A 20,000-nucleotide genomic window follows, 5' to 3' on the forward strand; every position below is an offset into this window, starting at 1 on the left:
TGCCATTTAATTACTTTCCTACAACAACAGCGATTTGATTCCAAATTCCAACTGTCCACCACGGAAACAGATAAGCTCAGCATAACCCCAAGTAGGAAAGCATTCATTCAGTGTCAATACATATCTGCAACAGCTGTTCGAACCTACTGTCATTCAGTTATGCACGAGTTCAGGTTTACATTTCCTTTGTATCGATGCCATTTGCATGTTGGCCTCCCTGTGACTCGGGTTGGATGTAAGGTTGACGATAAATTCACAATGTATGCGAATCGTACCCCCATAATCTGGCTTTGTTTGACGACTGAGAGAGAGAGAGAGAGAGATTCCATTCCCATTCAATCCACCTTTTTGATGAGAGAGAGAGAGAGAGAGAGAGAGAGAGAGAGAGAGAGAGAGAGAGAGAGAGAGAGAGAGAGAGTGATTCCACTTCCATAATCTAGCTTTGTTTATGATTGGAGAGAGAGAGAGAGAGAGAGAGAGAGAGAGAGAGACTCCATTCCCATAGTCCACCTTCTTTGATGACAAGAGAGAGAGAGAGAGTGATTCCACTTCCATAATCAAGCTTTGTTTTATGATTGAAGAGAGAGAGAGAGAGAGAGAGAGAGAGAGAGAGAGAGAGAGAGAGAGAGAGAGAGAGAGAGAAAGAGAGACATCCGAGTCTTTTTTGACTTCTGGAAAAACGAGCAGATCGGAACATAAATCTTCTCCTTTACGTCAAGGGAATCTGGGCATTACGCCAAGGCTTGATAAGACTGTAACATCACTCGCAGTGTCAGTCTTCCCAAAAGGAAGATTACCCGATATTTGGTTTGGTTTTCGTCCAGTGCCTAGAAGATCTCGGCCTGGATTTTCCAGAAAAAGCGGAGTGACGTTAGTTAAGAGGAAAGTTCTGAAGATGGAAATTGCTCTGCACAGGAAGGTAGGTTTGTAATTTTATATTTTAATATAATGTCATTTAATACAAAGACTTTGGAACGAAACGTAGTTAAATAGTAAGAGAATGGAAACGTTAATAATTAAGAAAAACTAATATTAACCTAAATAGCTTCTATAAGTTACTGGTGTTAAAACGTTACCATTAGATTTAAATAAAGCGGACAAAAATTACATATGGAAAATCTGTTGTTTTTTCTATTAAACACATTCACACAAACACACACAAAGTACTTTTTCCTGTCAACCAAGTGGGACGTAAACACACAGATCTATCTTACAATAAAAACAATTATACAAAATATGGAAAAACTAAATTATTGGTATCACGTCCCACTGTCAAGGAATCCAGATTGAATGACATAATTCTGGAGAAGTCTGACGTCACCACCCGATCATTAAACTCTCTATTTACAAAAAAAAATATATTTTTTTTTTTATTTCACTTATTTTCCCGTCTGAGATTTGAGGATTGATAATCGACTTTCAACCTCTGTATTTAAATCGATTTACAAAAATCATTATAATTTCTTTTACAATAATTTTCCCGTCTGAGATTTAAGCGTTGATTATTGATAAAATCAGTTCTAGCCTCTTTAGTAGTTTAGTTACCTGAGTGAAAATGGCAGAAGAATGTTCCCTAAGGCAAATGTTTGCATGCCTTGACCTCATCTTCTGCTTAATGCGAAACCTGGCAACGATAAACCAACTCCCCTGAATACCGAATTCACATCAGGCAACTTTACCTTAAGCGACTTTGAATGGCACCGGCCGTTTTCCGCTACACGATTATGCCACCTGAACGAGCTTCTTTTATATGCAGGTATGAGCCTCGTGGTTCTTTCTTTCTTGTTTTTTAAAGAGAAGAAGGACCGTGGTTCTTTCTTTCTTTTTTTAAAGAGAAAAAGGACAAGTGGAAGGAGGCTAACAAAAGGAGGAGAAATGTGCGAATAATAAAGAGATAAAATTAATAGGAAAAGAATGAATACCGAAATCACAAAGCAAAGCAAGAATGTGAAACAGATATGTCCGTAGACAATGGTAAGAAAGAGTTAAAAAAAATTATGGGCAAATAAAATAAAAACAAAATGGGAATTTGTATACATGACAGATAAATGAAAAGACAATATACGAGACTGGACTACGAAAACGGATAGGAAACACAACATAGAGAGAGGAAAAGAATGGTCAACTCGTGAGGCCTAAGAAGAGATGAAAAAATATCAAAAGAAGAAGAATGAACAACTTGACAGACCTATTCCTACAGCGCCGTTCATCATCCTTGTTCAATAAGTCTCCTGAGGTCTGAAGACGTCTCAGTCTACGAAGGTCATGAAACTGCAGGAAGGCTTTTGTCATGAAATCGTAGGACTTTCTTCATCAGGCTTTTCTGACATTACATGGTCTGGGCACTGTCGGATTTTTTGGATAATGCGTGACGATCCAGATATCCATCAGGCACAAAGATATTCAACGAAGAATCTTGTCTATGCATTATTATTATTATTATTATTATTATTATATTTATTATTATTATTATTATTATTATTATTCAGAAGATGAATCCTATTCATATGGAACAAGCCCACAAGAGCCACTGACTTGAAATTCAAGCTTCCAGTCGTTAAATATCAGCCGGGGCTTCTTTCGTTTTCCCCTTTTACAGTCCTACTTCCTCTTCTTCAATTCTTTATCGCAGAGGCAGGGGATGGGACCATTTTGGTTTTAACCTCTCTCAGCTTTGAATGGAAGCTTCCTATCGCCCAAACGAGACACTCCTCTTTCGACATTTATCAGGGCTTATTTCCATAACGACCCTCGTTTAAAAACACGACTTTCTATACAGGGGAAATCCTCTTAGTTTTGCAATTGCTAATGATTCAATTTATTCTGGAATGCCTCTCGTATACCCAGCCCTTTAGAAGAGCCGTTATATGGAACCTGCTTTTCAAAAAATAAAAAAATGGGTTTTCTGTTACGAAGGATATAGCTGATTTATTTCCAATGACGCTGCATATCTTTTTTTTTTTTATTAAAAACTTTTAGGTCTAGATTTTGTTTTGATTTTGTTTTGTTAAGAGTGAGGACGAGTTTTTTTTTTGGGGGGGAGGCCTTTTAACAAGGATTATAGGTCTAGATTTCTTTAACAGTCTAAACAATTAGAGCAATTTATGGCCAAAACCTCAGAAAATTTTCTCATTCAACTTCCCAGGAAAATATTGAAAAATAAATTTTCCTCTCGATTGCAATTCAACGTCTCATTGACCGTATTAAAAAATGAATAAATGAATAAAACCCCCAAAAAATTAATAAAACCAAATAAAGAAACAGGGATAAGGAAACAATGGCACTTCTTTTGATTGAGACTTACAATTATATCATTCAATACGCCTTTTGACAGAAATAAAAAGCACGGATATCAAGAACTACACGTACGGAAGTAATGGAAAGAGTAAATATAAAAATAAATTAAAAAAAAAGTAGCAGACTGAAAATAAGAAATAGAATCAATCCCAATCTTCCGTATTGTAAATCCCTGGTGACTAAAATACCGGCGCAGACTGCTGGAACAGATAGTAAAATATCCTTCTCTGACTGATGTGAATGTAATGTTGGCAACTTTTAGGTAATCGTTTTGTCATAAAATGCTTTAATAAGGATAAAGTATATATTCCTCTGCAAATGTGACTTTTTGTATGATGGAATGTGGCTGTTTAGATGTTTACTAACTGCCAATTCGTTATTTTATGGAGTTCTTTCCTTCATGGATTGTGAGGTAATATGGACCAATGTCCTGCGCTGACTGACAGCACCTCATATTGTTTGTGATGTTGAACTGTACTCATATGTAATTAGAAATGAAACAATTATATTATTATTATTATTATTATTATTATTATTATTATTATTATTATTATTATTATTATTATTATTATTATCGACATCCTACAGTAGTCTTCGTTTATTTGCAATTAGAAATTAAACAACCCAACTTAAATTTATTATTATTATTTTTATTATTATTATTATTATTATTATTATTATTATTATTATTATTATTATTATTATCGTACCGTCACAAGTGCTCTATTTATTTGCAATCAGAAATGAAATAGCCGCCAAATTTAAATCTGATTATTATTATTATTATTATTATATTATTATTATTATTATTATTATTATTATTATTATTATTATAGACGTCTTAAACTAGCTTCCTTACAGTCACACTTACTGTACAGTTCTACGAATTGCATAAGTATAACGGCCAGGAGGCGCCAAAAGTCACGCAAATTAACAATAAAAGAATAAAAAGTATAGAGCTCGAGTATGACCCTGTTGCCTAATGGAGTCTGGATGTTACATAAAAGTCGCCTTTTCCCTTATGGCCCTTGCGAAAAGGAAGGAAAGAAGGAGCTTTCAACACGCAAATCGACAATTTATTTTTATGATTGCACCAGTCGATAGCTTTCTGGGTGGTGGGAGGGGTTCCCCTTTTCCGAGAATATCTGATGCATAATCTTTCGTGAACTTCGTCTACCTCTAGTCAGTGAAATTACTTAAATACAACTGAGCGAGTTTATCGTAGCAGTTTCTTTTTTCGGTCATGAAATGTTGTAGTGTAGGATTATCTTTGGGGAGGAGAGGGACGATTTTAAATGCAAAAAAAGGAAGGGCTTTGCACAAAGGTTTTTCTCAGTCACGTGAAGAATGGGGCGTCAAGCACAGTATACTTGCACAGGAATTTATTAGAAGCAAAAACAGACTTTAAGTATGAGAATGCGTCACCCTTATTATTTTTGCATCAGATTTCACACCCTCTCTTTCTGACAGTTAATCCTTGTTACTGTTCCCTCTTTTGGCAAGGAAATTCGGAACAGTCTGTCCCTCTTAAAAAAATAAATAAAAAAGGCTCTTAAATAAGTAACAAGTAAAAAATACGCCAATATTTCTTCCGCGCAATCGAGTTTTCTGTCCGGTGATGGCCTCAGCCACGGCCTATAAAAGTCTTAGCCGCGTCCCGTGAAACTCAGCCACGGTCCGGTGGTGGCCTGTGGTGTTGGTACCTATAGCGCTGCCAGAAGTACGATAATGGCTAAATTTAACTTTAAATAAAATAAAAACTACTGAGGCCAGAGGGCTGCGATTTGAAATGTTTGGTGACTGGAGGGTGGCTGATCAACATTCCAATTTGTAGCCCTCTGGCCACAGTAGTTTTTAAGATCTGAGGGCGGACGGACAAACAAAGCCGGCACAATAGTTTTCTTTTACAGAAAACTAAAAACCTGTTGCTTTTTTAGAGTATATGAGACTAAAGTAATATGAGGAAGCCTGTGTTTTTAATCCCCTTTCACCCGAACAACGTTAGAGATTTTCATTCCTGCCACACGAAAGGAGTTTGTCCTGCCTTCTGGCTCAATAGCCGTGACTTCATTGACTTTGGAAAAAAAAAAGTGGAGGCGGCTTTTGCCCCTTTATTCGCTCTCAGAAAACCTTCACTTTTTCTGTCTTTTAACAGGATTAATCTTTTACCCTCGAGTGTATATATTTACAGTATATGTATCTCTCAATGAGATTTATACACAGACACGACTTTATATGATTAAATACATATACATACATATATATACATATATATATAAAGAGATATATATATATATATATATATATATATATATATATATATATACATATATATATACAGAGAGAGAGAGAGAGAGAGAGAGAGAGAGAGAGAGAGAGAGAGAGAGAGAGAGAGAGAGAGAGAGATCTAGGAAAATAAAATTGTCTTCTTACATAGAGGAAACGGAGAAAAATGGCAACATAAATCTTCCAAATTGTCCAAACAAATCTTGATATTGCAACAACGCTTGAAATTATATCCAGCTTCAGTCTTCTCAAAAGGAGATTAGCCAAGATTGGGCTGTGTGTGCTTCTGCCACTCTGTGGGGAATATTTTGAATTGGATTTTCGTGGAAAATCAACGAAAAACGAACCAGATTTCTCGAATTGGTTGCCATAATTCTTCGCTAAAAGAAAATGCCAGCTTAAGGTGACACTTTTAACCAGAAAAAAAAATCCGGTTGAAACTTATAAACAGAGGTCTGCTCAATCATTTTCTGTACCTATAGTAGCAAATACAATTGATGCAAATCATCAGTAATAAAAAATAACTGAACCTCTTACAAAGTTTTAGTTTATGAAACAAAACATTGTCTAATAAGATTTTATATTTCAAAAGGGCGAGTAGGTCCGAAAAAACAACTGAAACTCCAAGATTATCAGTACACAGTTTTACCTCTGGAAGGCTTAAACACGCTCAAACTACTTTCAAACAAGTATCAGAACATCAAGTACTTTCCCCATTGACTTAAACACGACGAGGAAGGTTGGAATTGAATAAAACCCAAAACCAGTCAACGCGAAATTGAAGAGATGGTTCTGCCAAGCAAATGTGATGAATGACTGACTCAGCAGTTCTTTCGTTCTAAAAGGAAGTAGATATGAAATGTTTTGAGACCAACAACAACAATGTTCAATATATTCTGGCGTTCTCTTCTGAGAGAGAGAGAGAGAGAGAGAGAGAGAGAGAGAGAGAGAGAGAGAGAGAGAGTACATAAAAAATATAAAAGCTTGAATATGACCATTCACCAAAACCCTTCGACAATAATTATTCTAACATTTGTCCCTTTACTCTTAGTGTTTATATTTAAAACTGGCGTTATTTATATTACTTCATTTACTTCTTTCATTCTTATTTGCGTCTCATCTAATTTACGGAAACAATGGCGAGAGAAACTAGGGATGATTGGACCAGTAATTCAGGATTGCGCTTTTCAGAGCGCTCGTAGAAATTTCAGACGTGGTGCAGTGTTTCAATCGAAAATCCATTTCCACCTTCCGCTGGGGAAAAATAAAAAGAGCAGAATAGGAAATGCCACATTGGATATACGAATTCAAAAGGGGGGAAAAAAGAAGATAAAAATAGTATTCGTTCAGTTTTGAAATCACCAGCGATTCCGACAGAATTTCATCCGTATATTTTATTTTATAACCCGGACCAGCAACGCTAGATATCATTCAAAACGTGACGACTAGAAAGTATAACTCGGAACTTCGTATATTCCAGATGACACCTAGGGGGCAAAGTGCACGTGGGCCCTGAAAGTTTGTCTTGCGCTGAAGTTATTCTACAGAATACGGAATGAGTTCGTTCGTCCTCAGCACTCGTGTGCTGGAAGGCTGTCAAACCCAGACATATAAGTCTAACCTGAAGTTCGTTAGCTTTTGCAGTATATTATTATTATTATTATTATTATTATTATTATTATTATTATTATTATTATTATTATTATTATTATTATTATTATTATCCAGAAGATGAACCTATTCATATGGAACAAGGCCTCAGGGGACACTGACTTGAAATTCAAGCTTCCAAAGAATACGATGTCATTAGAAAGAAGTAACAGAAGGTAATGGGAAATAAAGAAAGAAGATATCACTTATTAAAAAAGAAAAAATAACTAACAAATTAATGAATATAGAAAAAATGTAAGAAATGTGTGCATGCACATGTAACCATCATGTGAATTTACGGATTCTTATGGCTATGTAAGTTCTTTCTCAAATAATTTGAAAACTCACCGTATTAGCGACAAGCGTCTTCAGACAGGAATACAACTCCCACAACAATACACATAAGAAAAAAGAGAAAGTCCTTTGTAAAGTGAAGAGAAAGTCCTTTGTAAAATGAAGAATCAGTCCTTTATAAAATTAGATGAAAGTTTTTTGTAAAATAAAGAGAAAGTCCTTTATAAATTCAGAAGAAAGTCCTTTGTAAAATAAAAACAAAGTCCTTTGCAATACCTCGCGTGTCTACGACCCTTGTTTCGGTAACTCGCTTCGGGTTTCCGGCGTCCTTGATCTGTTCCGGAACCTTTCCCGGACTCGGAGGCATTTATCTTCTAACGTCTAGTTCGACACCTTCAGGCCAGTGTTCGACGGTTTTGGGAAATTAGGTTAGCCTAACAGTTTATTCTTTGTTGATCGTTTATGGGCTTCTACAAATCTCAAGACTTTCTTGAAAGGTTTGTGATACTTTTTTAGCTTCAATTACGAATTTGTTTCAGCTGGAGTAGACTTTCTTAACTTTACACTATCTGAAAACGGTCTTGTTTAGTGAATTTCTTTGAGTTACTTATTTCATCCTCATCGTAACAAGTTTCCCTATTTCCTAAGGTAACTGTACTTTGTGGTTTTCCTCGGCAGGCTGGAATTGTTTTAAGGATTTGGTCAGCTTTGGCAGTAGGTTCCAGCCCTTGATTGTGAAGTTCAAGTCGTTACTTCACGAGTGGATGCAAGACAATTTGGTATGGTATTTTTCAGTCAACGTTTTCAGGTAAGTTGAAGATTTACTCTCCTTTAAGCTCCTTTCAGTCAGCTAGTCCTGCCCACGACAGGGGCAGAGCCCCTGTTGTGGGCAGGACGTTTCTTACGTACGGTGGATTGTCCACCGTACGTTGGAAGGCTGGCATTCTAAAAATTACTAACAATGACCCTTTCAGTCAGCTAGTCCTGCCCACGACAGGGGCAGAACCCCTGTTGTGGGCAGGACGTTTCTTACGTACGGTGGACTGTCCACCGTACGTTGGAAGGCTGGCATTCTAAAAATTTACTAACAATGCTCAAATTTAGGGTTGTTAACATACGATAAAGCATTTTCTTAAATATATATTCTGCTGAGTTGCTGGTTATTTCAGTGATAAAAAAAACTATCAGATTAGTCTGACAATGTTTCCCAGATATTAATTTTACGTCTAATATTCAACTTCAAGAATTTCGAGACAAAGTATTCATTAGTTGATATTTTCCATCAGTCTTAAATGTTTTAAAAGAAGAATTATAAATTAGAGTTCTAGAGCAGTGATACCTTGACAATGCTTTATATTTGTACGGGACATTTTCTTCAGTTTCATTATTTTTTGCAGGTACTGCGGATGGTAATATATATGCTGTTCCTTGGTCTAGTCAAGTATAGTATGAAACGAAAATGAAACGATCAAGTGCTTGATCCTCTTGAAGCTCGAACGCCTCTGAATCAAGGTCTTAGCAAGATATCTTAAGTACTTTCATAATGCAATAAGGAATCGGCTTAAATACTTTGTAGGCGCATTTTCTTACCGAATGTTAAATATAAAGATAAGACAGAGTGCTTTGGTTTATTCAATTACACATACCATATTGAAGTTGATTCTCTTCATCAGTCTGTTGTCTTGATGTAGATTTAAGTGGCACAAAAACTTTTAATGTGAAGGTTAAAAGTTACAAGTTTCAGAAGTGGTCTGTTATACCTAAGTTATTTGGGGATCAGTTCCATTGGGATATTTAGAACTTTGCTTAGTCGTAGTCAACAACGAATGGCGATAATTAAGTATAGGTTTCTGAATATATGGGAGTTGTGATTTTTCATGTGATTATCTATCCTTTTCCATGGGACGTATAGCCTAATGTAACAAGAGTAACCGTGAGAAATACAACCCGACTATGGTGAAATACTGGTGTATAAAAATTACTTATAAGGATTGTTTAATTAGTACCGGGCCTTCAGTAATTTAAAATAGAAGAAATTTAATTCGTTCAAAGGTGACAGCCCAATATTTAAAATATTTGACTAGTCAAAATGACATCTACCGTTTGCTAGCACAGAATGAAACTTCAATGCACTGAATAACTGAAGAATGAAGTACTTAGGTCTGGCATCACCAGTAGAAAGCCTCTATGCTGAATCAGGACTAACATCGCCCACCCGCCGACGTGCCCTCCTTTCTCTTGGGTTCTATGCCAGATAACACCAACTCTCTACCCTGAACCCCTTCTTGCCAAATTGACTAACAGTCCCAACCGACCGCGGCTTTTCTCTATCCGTATGAAAACCCTTCTCTCTCACTCTCTATCACCACAATTGGAAATCCTTCCTTTCTACATCCAGACTTAACCACCTTGGCTAATCCCACTCCCTCAGTCTGTCCGTCTATCAAAACCTAATACTCACTCTACTATTCTATGGTCTCATTTCCTAGAGCACAATTTCACACAGACGCTTTCAGCCCGATCTATACAGATCTCCAAGTCCTCTAAAGGAACTGGGGTTGCTGTCCTCTTCCCCACCAGACATTTTCAACTATTACCACCTGTGGCAAACATACTTACAGCAGAACTATGACAATTTGTTTGCACTAAAACAACTTCTAATCTACCCCACATCCTTCGTTATTTTCACCGACTCTGGTACTTCTTTATCCCTTATCCAGTCTATCGACTGCATCCATCATGTGGTCGGTGAAATTAAAGCTTGGCTCTTTAGTATTTCATTCTGGAAAAAACTAGTCTGCTTCTGCTGGACCCCGAGCCATGTGGGCATCCTAGGCAATGAGCAAGTGGAGACTCTGGCCCTTTCTGCGGCTTTGTCGGGATGCCCACATTTCAAAACCATCCCATAATCAGTTTACTTCACATTCTTCCGTAACTAGCCTACTTACTAAATCGCTGGCAGTCTTTCTAGTCCAGTATCTCATAAGTTCCTCACAATTAAACCTACCATACTGCCATAGTAAAACCCATGCCACAAGAATAGACGACGGGAAACGGCTCTTGCCCGGCTACGAATTGGCCATTCAAACCTCACACTCCCACCTGATGAACGGATCCCCTCCAACCTTGTGTCCAACTTGTCGTATCCCTCTTTCCATTACTTACATAATCCTTTCCTGGCCTCCCAACACACAGTCGCACTCACCGAAACTGAACATTTCTCCATAGAACGTGTAATGTTTCCTTTAACAAATAAATATTCATCTAAAATATCTAACAACCAATAATTCTGACCATACTGTATCTATAATCAGCATAACACAGCACCATACGGTCCCCAAGGCCTGGTGCTTGATTGATATTAATTCAGTTCACTTAAGAGGAAGTATTTATATTTCTGAAAATAAAATTAGAAAACTTTTCTACTGGAATAAGGGTATTTTCATTTCAACGCTTAACAATCCGCCTAATTTTATCTTGAAAATCATTAATATTCTTGGCGAGTTTACTTATGTATATTTTGGTTTACTGTTTCAAACCGAAAGCAATACCGTAAGAAGAATAAAAAAAAATAGCCTGGAAAGCCATTAATTTTTCCCTAAACATGCAAAACCATGTTACTGTTGCAGCTTGAAGAGTGCGTCATTAAAATGACATTTTTGTAAAAAAAACGTTTCATGTTACACAACTAAATGAATAATTAATTTGCTAAAATATGCCCAGCCACATAAGAAACATGCTCTGCGCATATTCCGTATTGTCTATGAACGGCAGATGTCAGTTTGGATTTTCAATGGTAGACAAAAAGATTGTTTATGAAAAACATTTCTTCCTTAGAATAACTTCAAAACTTAAATTCATTTAATTATTTTTCTTCATAAGTGACTTAGTACACCGTATTATTTACCAAAGAAAAAAATATATGGCACGACTATGATGCATTCAACAATAAAAACATCTCGTGTGTTTCCAGGTGGTTATGCGAAAAAGGACTAAGGATAACAGTTTAGCACCAGATCAGAAGTTCCTTATAATATAGGAGAGTGAATACGAAACTATCATCGTTCATGGCATTCGAAAATTGATGGCATCATCCCTAAGTTATATCGGGCATCGCGTAAGTATGCTGTTACATCGTTGTTTTTTTCATTTTGTATATGAATGCAGTGGAAGGTATATAAGTTAGTTGGCAGGATTTGAACCCGCATACGTACATCAAAATTTGGATCTGAGACTTTGTAGTGACAAGCGTACAAAATAGTGTGGAGAATTGAGAAGTTAAGGGGGCACTGTGGTCATTATAATTGCACACACGTACGTGTATGTATATATATATATATATATATATATATATATATATATATATATATATATATATATATATATATTATATATATATATGTATTATACATATGTATATACATACATACATATACAGTATATATAATATATACACATATATACATATACAGTATACGAGTATATATATATATATATATATATATATATTATATACATATATATAGATAGATATATGTATATGCATATATATACGTATGTATAGGTATATATATATATACTATACTATATATACATATATATGTACATGTGTGTATAAGTAATTGTATGTATCAACTGAAAGAGAATGACTTCTAGATAACCTTTCTTCATTGGCATTATCTTAGATGATTCCTTGTTATTCATTTCTTCCTCGCTCATGCAAACGAAATTTTGCGATTACACGAATTTCACAGATTCCTGGTCATTGCATGATTGCTTGCATTACCTTTCATTTCCTGAAAGATCACTGTTTGCATAATTGCTTGCGTGTGCATTTTCATGTTCTTTCATAACCTAGAAGGTCACTGTTTACATAATTGAGAGCTTTAATCATCTTTCACATCAGCATATAAATGAAAATATCAAATGAAAAAACCAGCAGCTTTAACTATCTTCCCCGTTGGGGGGGGGGGGGTATTGTTTTCATTGCACCTCATGCGTGCACTATAGGCACTACTTAAGGTTCTTTGCATCGTCCCTTCGGCCCTTTGGCTTCAACCGCTTTCTTTCCTTGTCCTATGTCTTCCTTCACATTCTCTTTCTTCCACCTTACTTTCCACCCTCTCCTAACAATTGTTTTAGCATTATTTTCAGCTTTGAATGACCTCATTGGTCCCAGCGCTTAGCCTTTGGCTTAAATTTTATATTTGTTCCAAGTTGAGGCTCAAAGGACTCACCAATTGTTGTTCAGTTTCCTCATACGTCAAAAATTCTTTTTTCTCTCTGCGTTCGTTTCTGATAACGCAATCCAAGATGTCAATCAAATTACCCGTAATTTGACGGGAGAGTGACTGCTCGTCTCTGAGAGGATTGTGACTGCGAGGTATTGCTCGCGGTGGAAATTGTCCTCCTGGAGATGCATAAGTGATTATAGTACTGAAATCCTAAAGATTTTTGTGAACTGAAAAACTTAAAATTGAGAAATCCGGTCTTGGTTCCTTACTTACATACCTGATTGAAATTTGAGATTTGTCAAGTGATTACGAATCACCCCGTTTTAATAAGTGTATTTCTATAAGTCGTTTGTAAAATGACCGTTTAGTAATTCATGATGATAGTTAAGTTGGGGGTTTTAATTCTATTATTATTATTATTATTATTATTATTATTATTATTATTATTATTATTATTATTCAAGAAATGAACCCTATTCATAAGGAACAAGCCCATTAAGCCTATTATGGGCCATTACCTTCAAATTCAAGCTTCCAAAGTATATGGAGTTCGTTAGAATGAAGTAACAGAAGTTAATGGGAACGTCTGTGACTAGTTTAGGGAAAAATATTAAATATAGTCCACAAACCCTTCAACAACAGCTTATAGACGTATTGCTGTAATTACTGTAAAATTGCTTTGTTTTCCAGAGGTGGAATGATCTCATACAATAATCCACAGAGAATATAGCTTTTTGACACTGCCTTTTTCCGAGCACAGAATTACTTATTCCATTGGTTATTAGGTCAATCGTCAAAATTTAACAAATTATAAATGCCATAATCCTAAAGGAAAACTTCAAATCTTTCGAATGGCTTCAAGGCAAAATTTAGATATCAGTGACATATCCCCTGCCCTTGCTGAATGTGTTAAGTAATAGGCTATCTTCCTTGACACAGCACTACAAATAAAATTCCTGGGGATTTCATTAAATTAATTTGTTTATTTGTTAATGATTTACTGACGAAGTAGTAAAACGCGTGATCTCGATCTCCAGGAAAGAAAGCTTGCATTACAGCAATGTTGTCTAAGACTAATGGAAGTAAAGCTAGCCTTTTGAAACGGAATAACTTCGTGGAAATGATTGTTTGTGTGTGTACATATTTGTGTGTAATTTTCTAATCATTTCATTAGCACTAAATTTTCAAAACTATTTGGAATTAGACATACTTGACAGCTTGCATCTGCGTATGTATATTCATGGAGCCGTGGAAGATAAATATAGTTTAAGAATGAAATGAAGTACAGCCTTCAATTTCCAACGAAAAATCATTGTTTAATACAGAAGGATAAATCCAACATAATCCCAATTAAAAAGCTATATCAATTAATGAACTAATTAAGACCTTAATATCTGTGTCAATAGAATAATTGACCGTATATCTCCATGTTCATTTAAAGTTTTAATAAAGGGATATATTCTATGAACATTATTTTTCCATCAATCTTTCCCCTAGGAATAGAATACTAATTAGTTGTGTGATGGATAATTAATGACTTTTGGTTTAATTGTTTTCATCATGACTTTTGATATTTATAATTTGCCTATTTTAGACCTTGTGCTCGGCCCCTAACAGACACACACACACACACACCTTACATATTCATATACATATAAATTTATATATGTGTGTGTGTGTGTGGATATACATATAGCCTATATATTATATTATATATATATATATATATATATATATATATATATATATATATATATATTTATATATATATATATATATATATATATATATATATATATATATATATATATATATATATATATATATATATATATATATATATATATTATTAGATGAAACCTATTCATACTGAACAAGTCCACACGGGCCATTGACTTGAAATTCAAGCTTCTAAAGAATAAGGTGTTCATTAGGGAGAAGTAAGAGGAGGTAAAGGAAATACAGAAAGAAGAGAAACCACTTATTAAAAAAGAAAAAATAAATTAAAGATAAATAGATAAAAATGTATCAAAATGCAAGAAGAACAGTATTAGGGCAGTAATGCATTGCATTTTCGCTTGAATTCTGAAGTTCCAATTGCACGACATCCTCTGGGAAGCTGTTCCACAGTCCAACGGTGTGAGGAATAAAGGACCTCTGAACCGAGAAGTCCGAGAGCGAGCCGCATTTACTGCATATTGGCGCTGCTGTTCAGCTAATCTGGTTGCTCTCGGCAGATAAAGGGGATCAAGGATCAATTGTGAATCTTAAAGATGTTTGTTGAAATACAGTTTATGAAAAAGGGACAAACAAGAGACCACCCGTCGATGGCCCAAGACTCCAAGTCATAACTGCCACTATTAGGAAACAGAAACCTACCACTACACACCACTCTATCTAAAAGAGATAAATCTCTGGCAGAAGCAGACATCCACAACGGAGAACAGCAATCCAGTAAAGAAAGTACAAAATACCTAAAACATGTTGCACTGATTTTATCACTTTTACTTACGAACAATACCTAACTTTCGTGCGGCATTTGCTGAAACTTTTATTAGATATTTCTCAAAAGTTAGATGTGAGTCAAAGGCTACACCTTGAATGGTTAAAGCTTCAGACTTGTTCAAAAAAGTTCCATCCACCTGAAGGGGAGGATGGGGTGGAGGATGAGGGATGGGGTGGAGGATGAGGTGGAAGGTGTAATATATATGAGTATATATATATATATATATATATATATATATATATATATATATATATACACATATACAATATATATATATATATATATATATATATATATATATATATATATATATATATATATATATATATATATATATATATATATATGTATATAATATACCGGTATATATATCTGTATATCCCCAGTAGCTGTCCTGTACTTGACCATCATAGCTGTTTGCCACAAAAGCATTTACTATCGGGACTTGGTGTCAGTCAATATTCACCAGACCTCTTTCAATTCACTGGAGCCAGTTACGTCATTTTCTTAATTTGGGTTCTATCCGTTATATTTTCATAATATGGATTCCACTGTTGTCATTTCTAAACATAGATTCTATTTCTGTCATTTTCTTAATATAGATCTCTGTTCCACATTTACTTAACATAGATTCCCGTTCCGTCGTTCTCGTAACATAGATTCCCGTTCCGTCGTTCTCGTAACATAGATTCCCGTTGCCATTCTCTTCATTTCTATTCCCATTCCATTACTTTTTAATACTGATTCCTTTGTCATTATCTTAATACAGATTCCCGTTTCATATCAGTCATGAAACAGATTCCCGTTCCTTCATTTACTTTATAGAGTCCCGTTCCATCTTAGTCTAACAACAGATTCACGTTCCATCATTCTCTTAATGTAGATTCCCCTTCTATCTTTGTGTTAATACGGATTCCCATTCCATCTTTACCTTAACATGGATTCACGTTCCTTCATTCTCTTAATAAAAAATTCCTGTTCCGTTAATTCCCTATTATAAATTCGCGCGAAGACTAATCTTGTCAATTGTATTTTCATTGTAGCCTAGTCGATATTACTGGATATAATAGGAGGCTGACTCTATTGGAAACATGTCCGCTGATTTACAGTCGGTTTTCGTCCTACAAGTAACAACGGATCATTTAAACCAATATAAGAAAAGTTACAAAAATAAATTCATGTACAGTAGTTTTGCATTCAATAATATCGACATCAAAATATTTTATTCAACTTTCAAGGGCGTGGAAAATTCCAGTGATATAAGTTTCGCCTCTCCGAATAAGTAAAGAAAATCGGTAATGTGGATTTCTTATTCTAGAATAAGGAATGATCCCGAATTAAATATTTGTGTTGGAAAGAGACTCCAGGCCCAAGAGGGGTCGGCAGACGACCAAACTTTGATGATATATGAATAACGGTGACGTCAGTCGTAAAGCCGACGAGTGCCTTCCATTTACACACACACGCACACACTCACAGAGAGAGAGAGAGAGAGAGAGAGAGAGAGAGAGAGAGAGAGAGAGAGAGAGAGAGAGAGATTCCATTTCCAAAACCTAGCTTTAGACATTTTGCTCCTTCACCTGCCTTTGATCATGAAGAACAAACGTAAAATAATAGCAAAATAAACGGACATCTTGTTACAAAGGTAATGGCCGCCTACAACTAATGAAAATTAATGAGAGAAAATGATTAAGGATTCTCTCATTGTTATGACAGACGAACAGAATTCGCTTGGCTGAGGTAACGAAATAAAAGGAGACGCAACAACGGATTAAAGCAAAATAATATTTAAATAACTGAATGTTATATTTTATGTTGACAGGGAGCCAGAGTTCTTTCTTTCATTATCTTATTATTTTCTTCTTTCTTAAGGAATCCTTACTTGAGACCAATTCATTTAGAACAACCCAAGTCAAACGTCAAATACTGCAACCAATTACTGAGAGGGAAAGTTGATATATTCTGATGTTTATTTATGTACAAATTGAGCATGGTTAATTCCCAATAAAGAAAATGAGCTATAAGATCAATAATTACAGGATTTCACCTTAAATACCTCAATTGTAAGCTTTGTTCTCTTCAAAAAAATCATTGTCAACTAAGATAAACATCATTAAACAAAAGCTTCAAAGGCTGCAACATACACTGTACAAACAGCTGTAAATACCAGTAAATACAACTGAGTTTGTCATATTATCAAAAGTAAGCTTTGTCCTCTAAGGAAAAAAAACCTGTCAACTAAGAGAATCATTAGTAAGCAAAAGCTTCAAAATTTGCAGCAAATACTGTACAAGCAAATGTAAACATTAGCACACAAAACAATGCCTTGCCATATTATCAAATATACGCTTTTTCCTCTAAGAAACCAAATTTGTTAACTAAGAGAAACATTATCAAAGACTCCACTTTACCAATAAGCTATGCTACTCGAGGATAGCGGAGTAATTTGGTCGCCTAATTACGAGGATTACTGTGACAACCTTGCATGCATAAGCACGGTGTTATTATAGCTAAGTATGACTGATGGTATAACCTTGTTGTACAGTAATGGGTGTTTAATATTCAAGTAGAACAGGTCATACATTATTCATATTGCTTCGGGCACCTGTCTGTGTTGTTGTTTCATCTTACATGTTTTCATTCAATCAAAAAGTCACTAAGTTCTTAAGGAACTGTTGTATACTTCAAATTGTAATTATGGATTATCATTATCATTATAGTAGTTATGTTTTTAAGCATGAGTGATGAAAAAGTTACAATGAATTCATAAGGAACCATAGTATATTTTATATAATTATAAATTATCATTATAATTATGTTTTTAGCATAATGAGGCTAATACAAAAATTACAGTGAATCTTGGTGCGCACATGTTTTATTAATATAAGAAAATTTTGACCAAACGAATCTTATGCAGAGGTGAACGGAAGCAGGTTCTCAAACGTGAACGGAAAGAAGAAACTCATCTAAACGACATCATTTTTTTTTTACGCACGAATAAACAGTGAATTGTGTTTATCAGCCTCCTAGGAAACGCATCGTAAGGAAAAGCCTGTTATTTTCTTTTTGTTAACTTGACGAAAGACTTCTCAAGGGCCCCAAAGGAATTTCTTGTATCATCGTTTTTTTCTAAGTTCTGATCACAGGCTGCGTCGAGTCAAGGACGCTTCACGTCTTTGGGAATTGTATGATTGTGGGTTGCGAGTGGAACAGGTCAGCAAAAGGTAAGGGATACGGATGGAATTAGGCGATTCCTGTCAGTCATGCGTAAATATATATATATATATATATATATATATATATATATATATATATATATATATATATATATATATATATATATATATATATATATATATATATGAAATATAAAAAGTACTGTGCCGTACTTCTCATAAATGCTAGGTAAAATCCACGATGAAATTCCTGTTGTAAAACATAGTGTATTAAAATTATATATGTACAAAGCTCAGAGCTTTCGTCCAATTGCTATGGACTTGATCACTAAACGGAGCATAATATACAACTCAGGAAACAAAGTAAAGCAGGAAACCATACAAACAAACAAACATTCCAGAAAGTAAAACTATTAATCAGGTTGTTGGGCCCTTGCCAATTCTAAAATTCTTCGAGACCTTCTCGACGGAAGAAACCTGGAGTCTTCCGCTAAAGACCCAACAAGGTGAATTTGTTCAAACTATAACTTTGATTTTGGAAAGAATTTAGCTGAGTAGATACAGTATATTTCTAAAATTACGAATACCCACATTTACAAATTTCTTCACTTATTATTTTCAACAATGCCCAAGTTTCCATCAAAGGTATTATTTAACGTAATGGGGGCGCCTTCAATATATCTTCTGGCGGATCTGTCCAAGCATTTTACACAACTTTACCATTTTTTAAAATTTATTCTATGATCTCTTTCCCAGGCGTGTCGAGCTATAGAGCTATAATTATTCCCCAATTTACATGCTGAAGTATGTTCATTTTCCGTTTATCAAACGAACGACCCCTTTCACCAATATGGAAAGAATTACAATCCAAGCAACCAATAGCATAAACACCAATATCTTCGGACAATTTTACAAGGGTTGTTTTTATGATTTTTCTCCCAGCTGTGTTAGGTTACTGGAATACAACAATATTGTATCCGTGTTTTCAATTTTTGCGAAATATCTTTAAGCTCCTTGTTGAAAGGGAGTGAAAGTGATTTCTGAAATGACGGCTTTTCGGGTCTTTCCCTTGGGTGATAATAAATCGTCCGAACTCTAGAGAGACAATTTTCTATAAAACATTTGGGGTAACACAATTCATGAAAACTCGAAAATAAAAAGATTAACTCTTTACCTAAAAAACGTGGATCACAACACGATTTGCTCAAAAAATATATTAGTACGTTACTTTTCACTTTGACATCATAACATGAGTAAAAATGAATGTAATGAATTTCTCTGTGAACAGAAAATTTGAAGGAATTATTAATTTCGTCTCTATGTACTGCAAGGTCTAGAAAAGGTAATTTATGATCTACTTTTTTTCAACAGTGAACTTAATGGAAGGAACAATCACTCAAAAGCGAAAAAAATTTGTTGAAACATTCTTCACCAGATTTATACAAAATGAAAATATCGTCCACATATCGTACCCATACAAACGGTCTACGATCATTAGGTAATTTTTCCACTTATAATCTCTCAAAAAATTCGATACACAAATTAGCTAAAATTGGA

At 34.9% G+C, this 20,000-nt stretch overlaps 2 long non-coding RNA genes across 2 annotated transcripts in view; one reads left to right on the forward strand and one right to left on the reverse strand.

Moving 5' to 3' along the window:
* LOC136835214 (uncharacterized) overlaps positions 1-20,000 on the reverse strand; it is a 172,987-nt gene that overhangs the window by 139,031 nt on the left and 13,956 nt on the right. The gene's annotated exons all lie outside the window — the stretch shown is intronic.
* On the forward strand, positions 7,875-9,145 carry LOC136835212 (uncharacterized). Its single transcript, XR_010852052.1, has 3 exons — positions 7,875-8,024; positions 8,206-8,335; positions 8,925-9,145. It is a non-coding gene; the product is annotated as an uncharacterized lncRNA (long non-coding RNA).

This window comes from Macrobrachium rosenbergii, chromosome 55 (genome assembly GCF_040412425.1).
Source record: "Macrobrachium rosenbergii isolate ZJJX-2024 chromosome 55, ASM4041242v1, whole genome shotgun sequence".
NCBI classification, from domain to species: Eukaryota; Metazoa; Arthropoda; class Malacostraca; order Decapoda; family Palaemonidae; genus Macrobrachium; species Macrobrachium rosenbergii.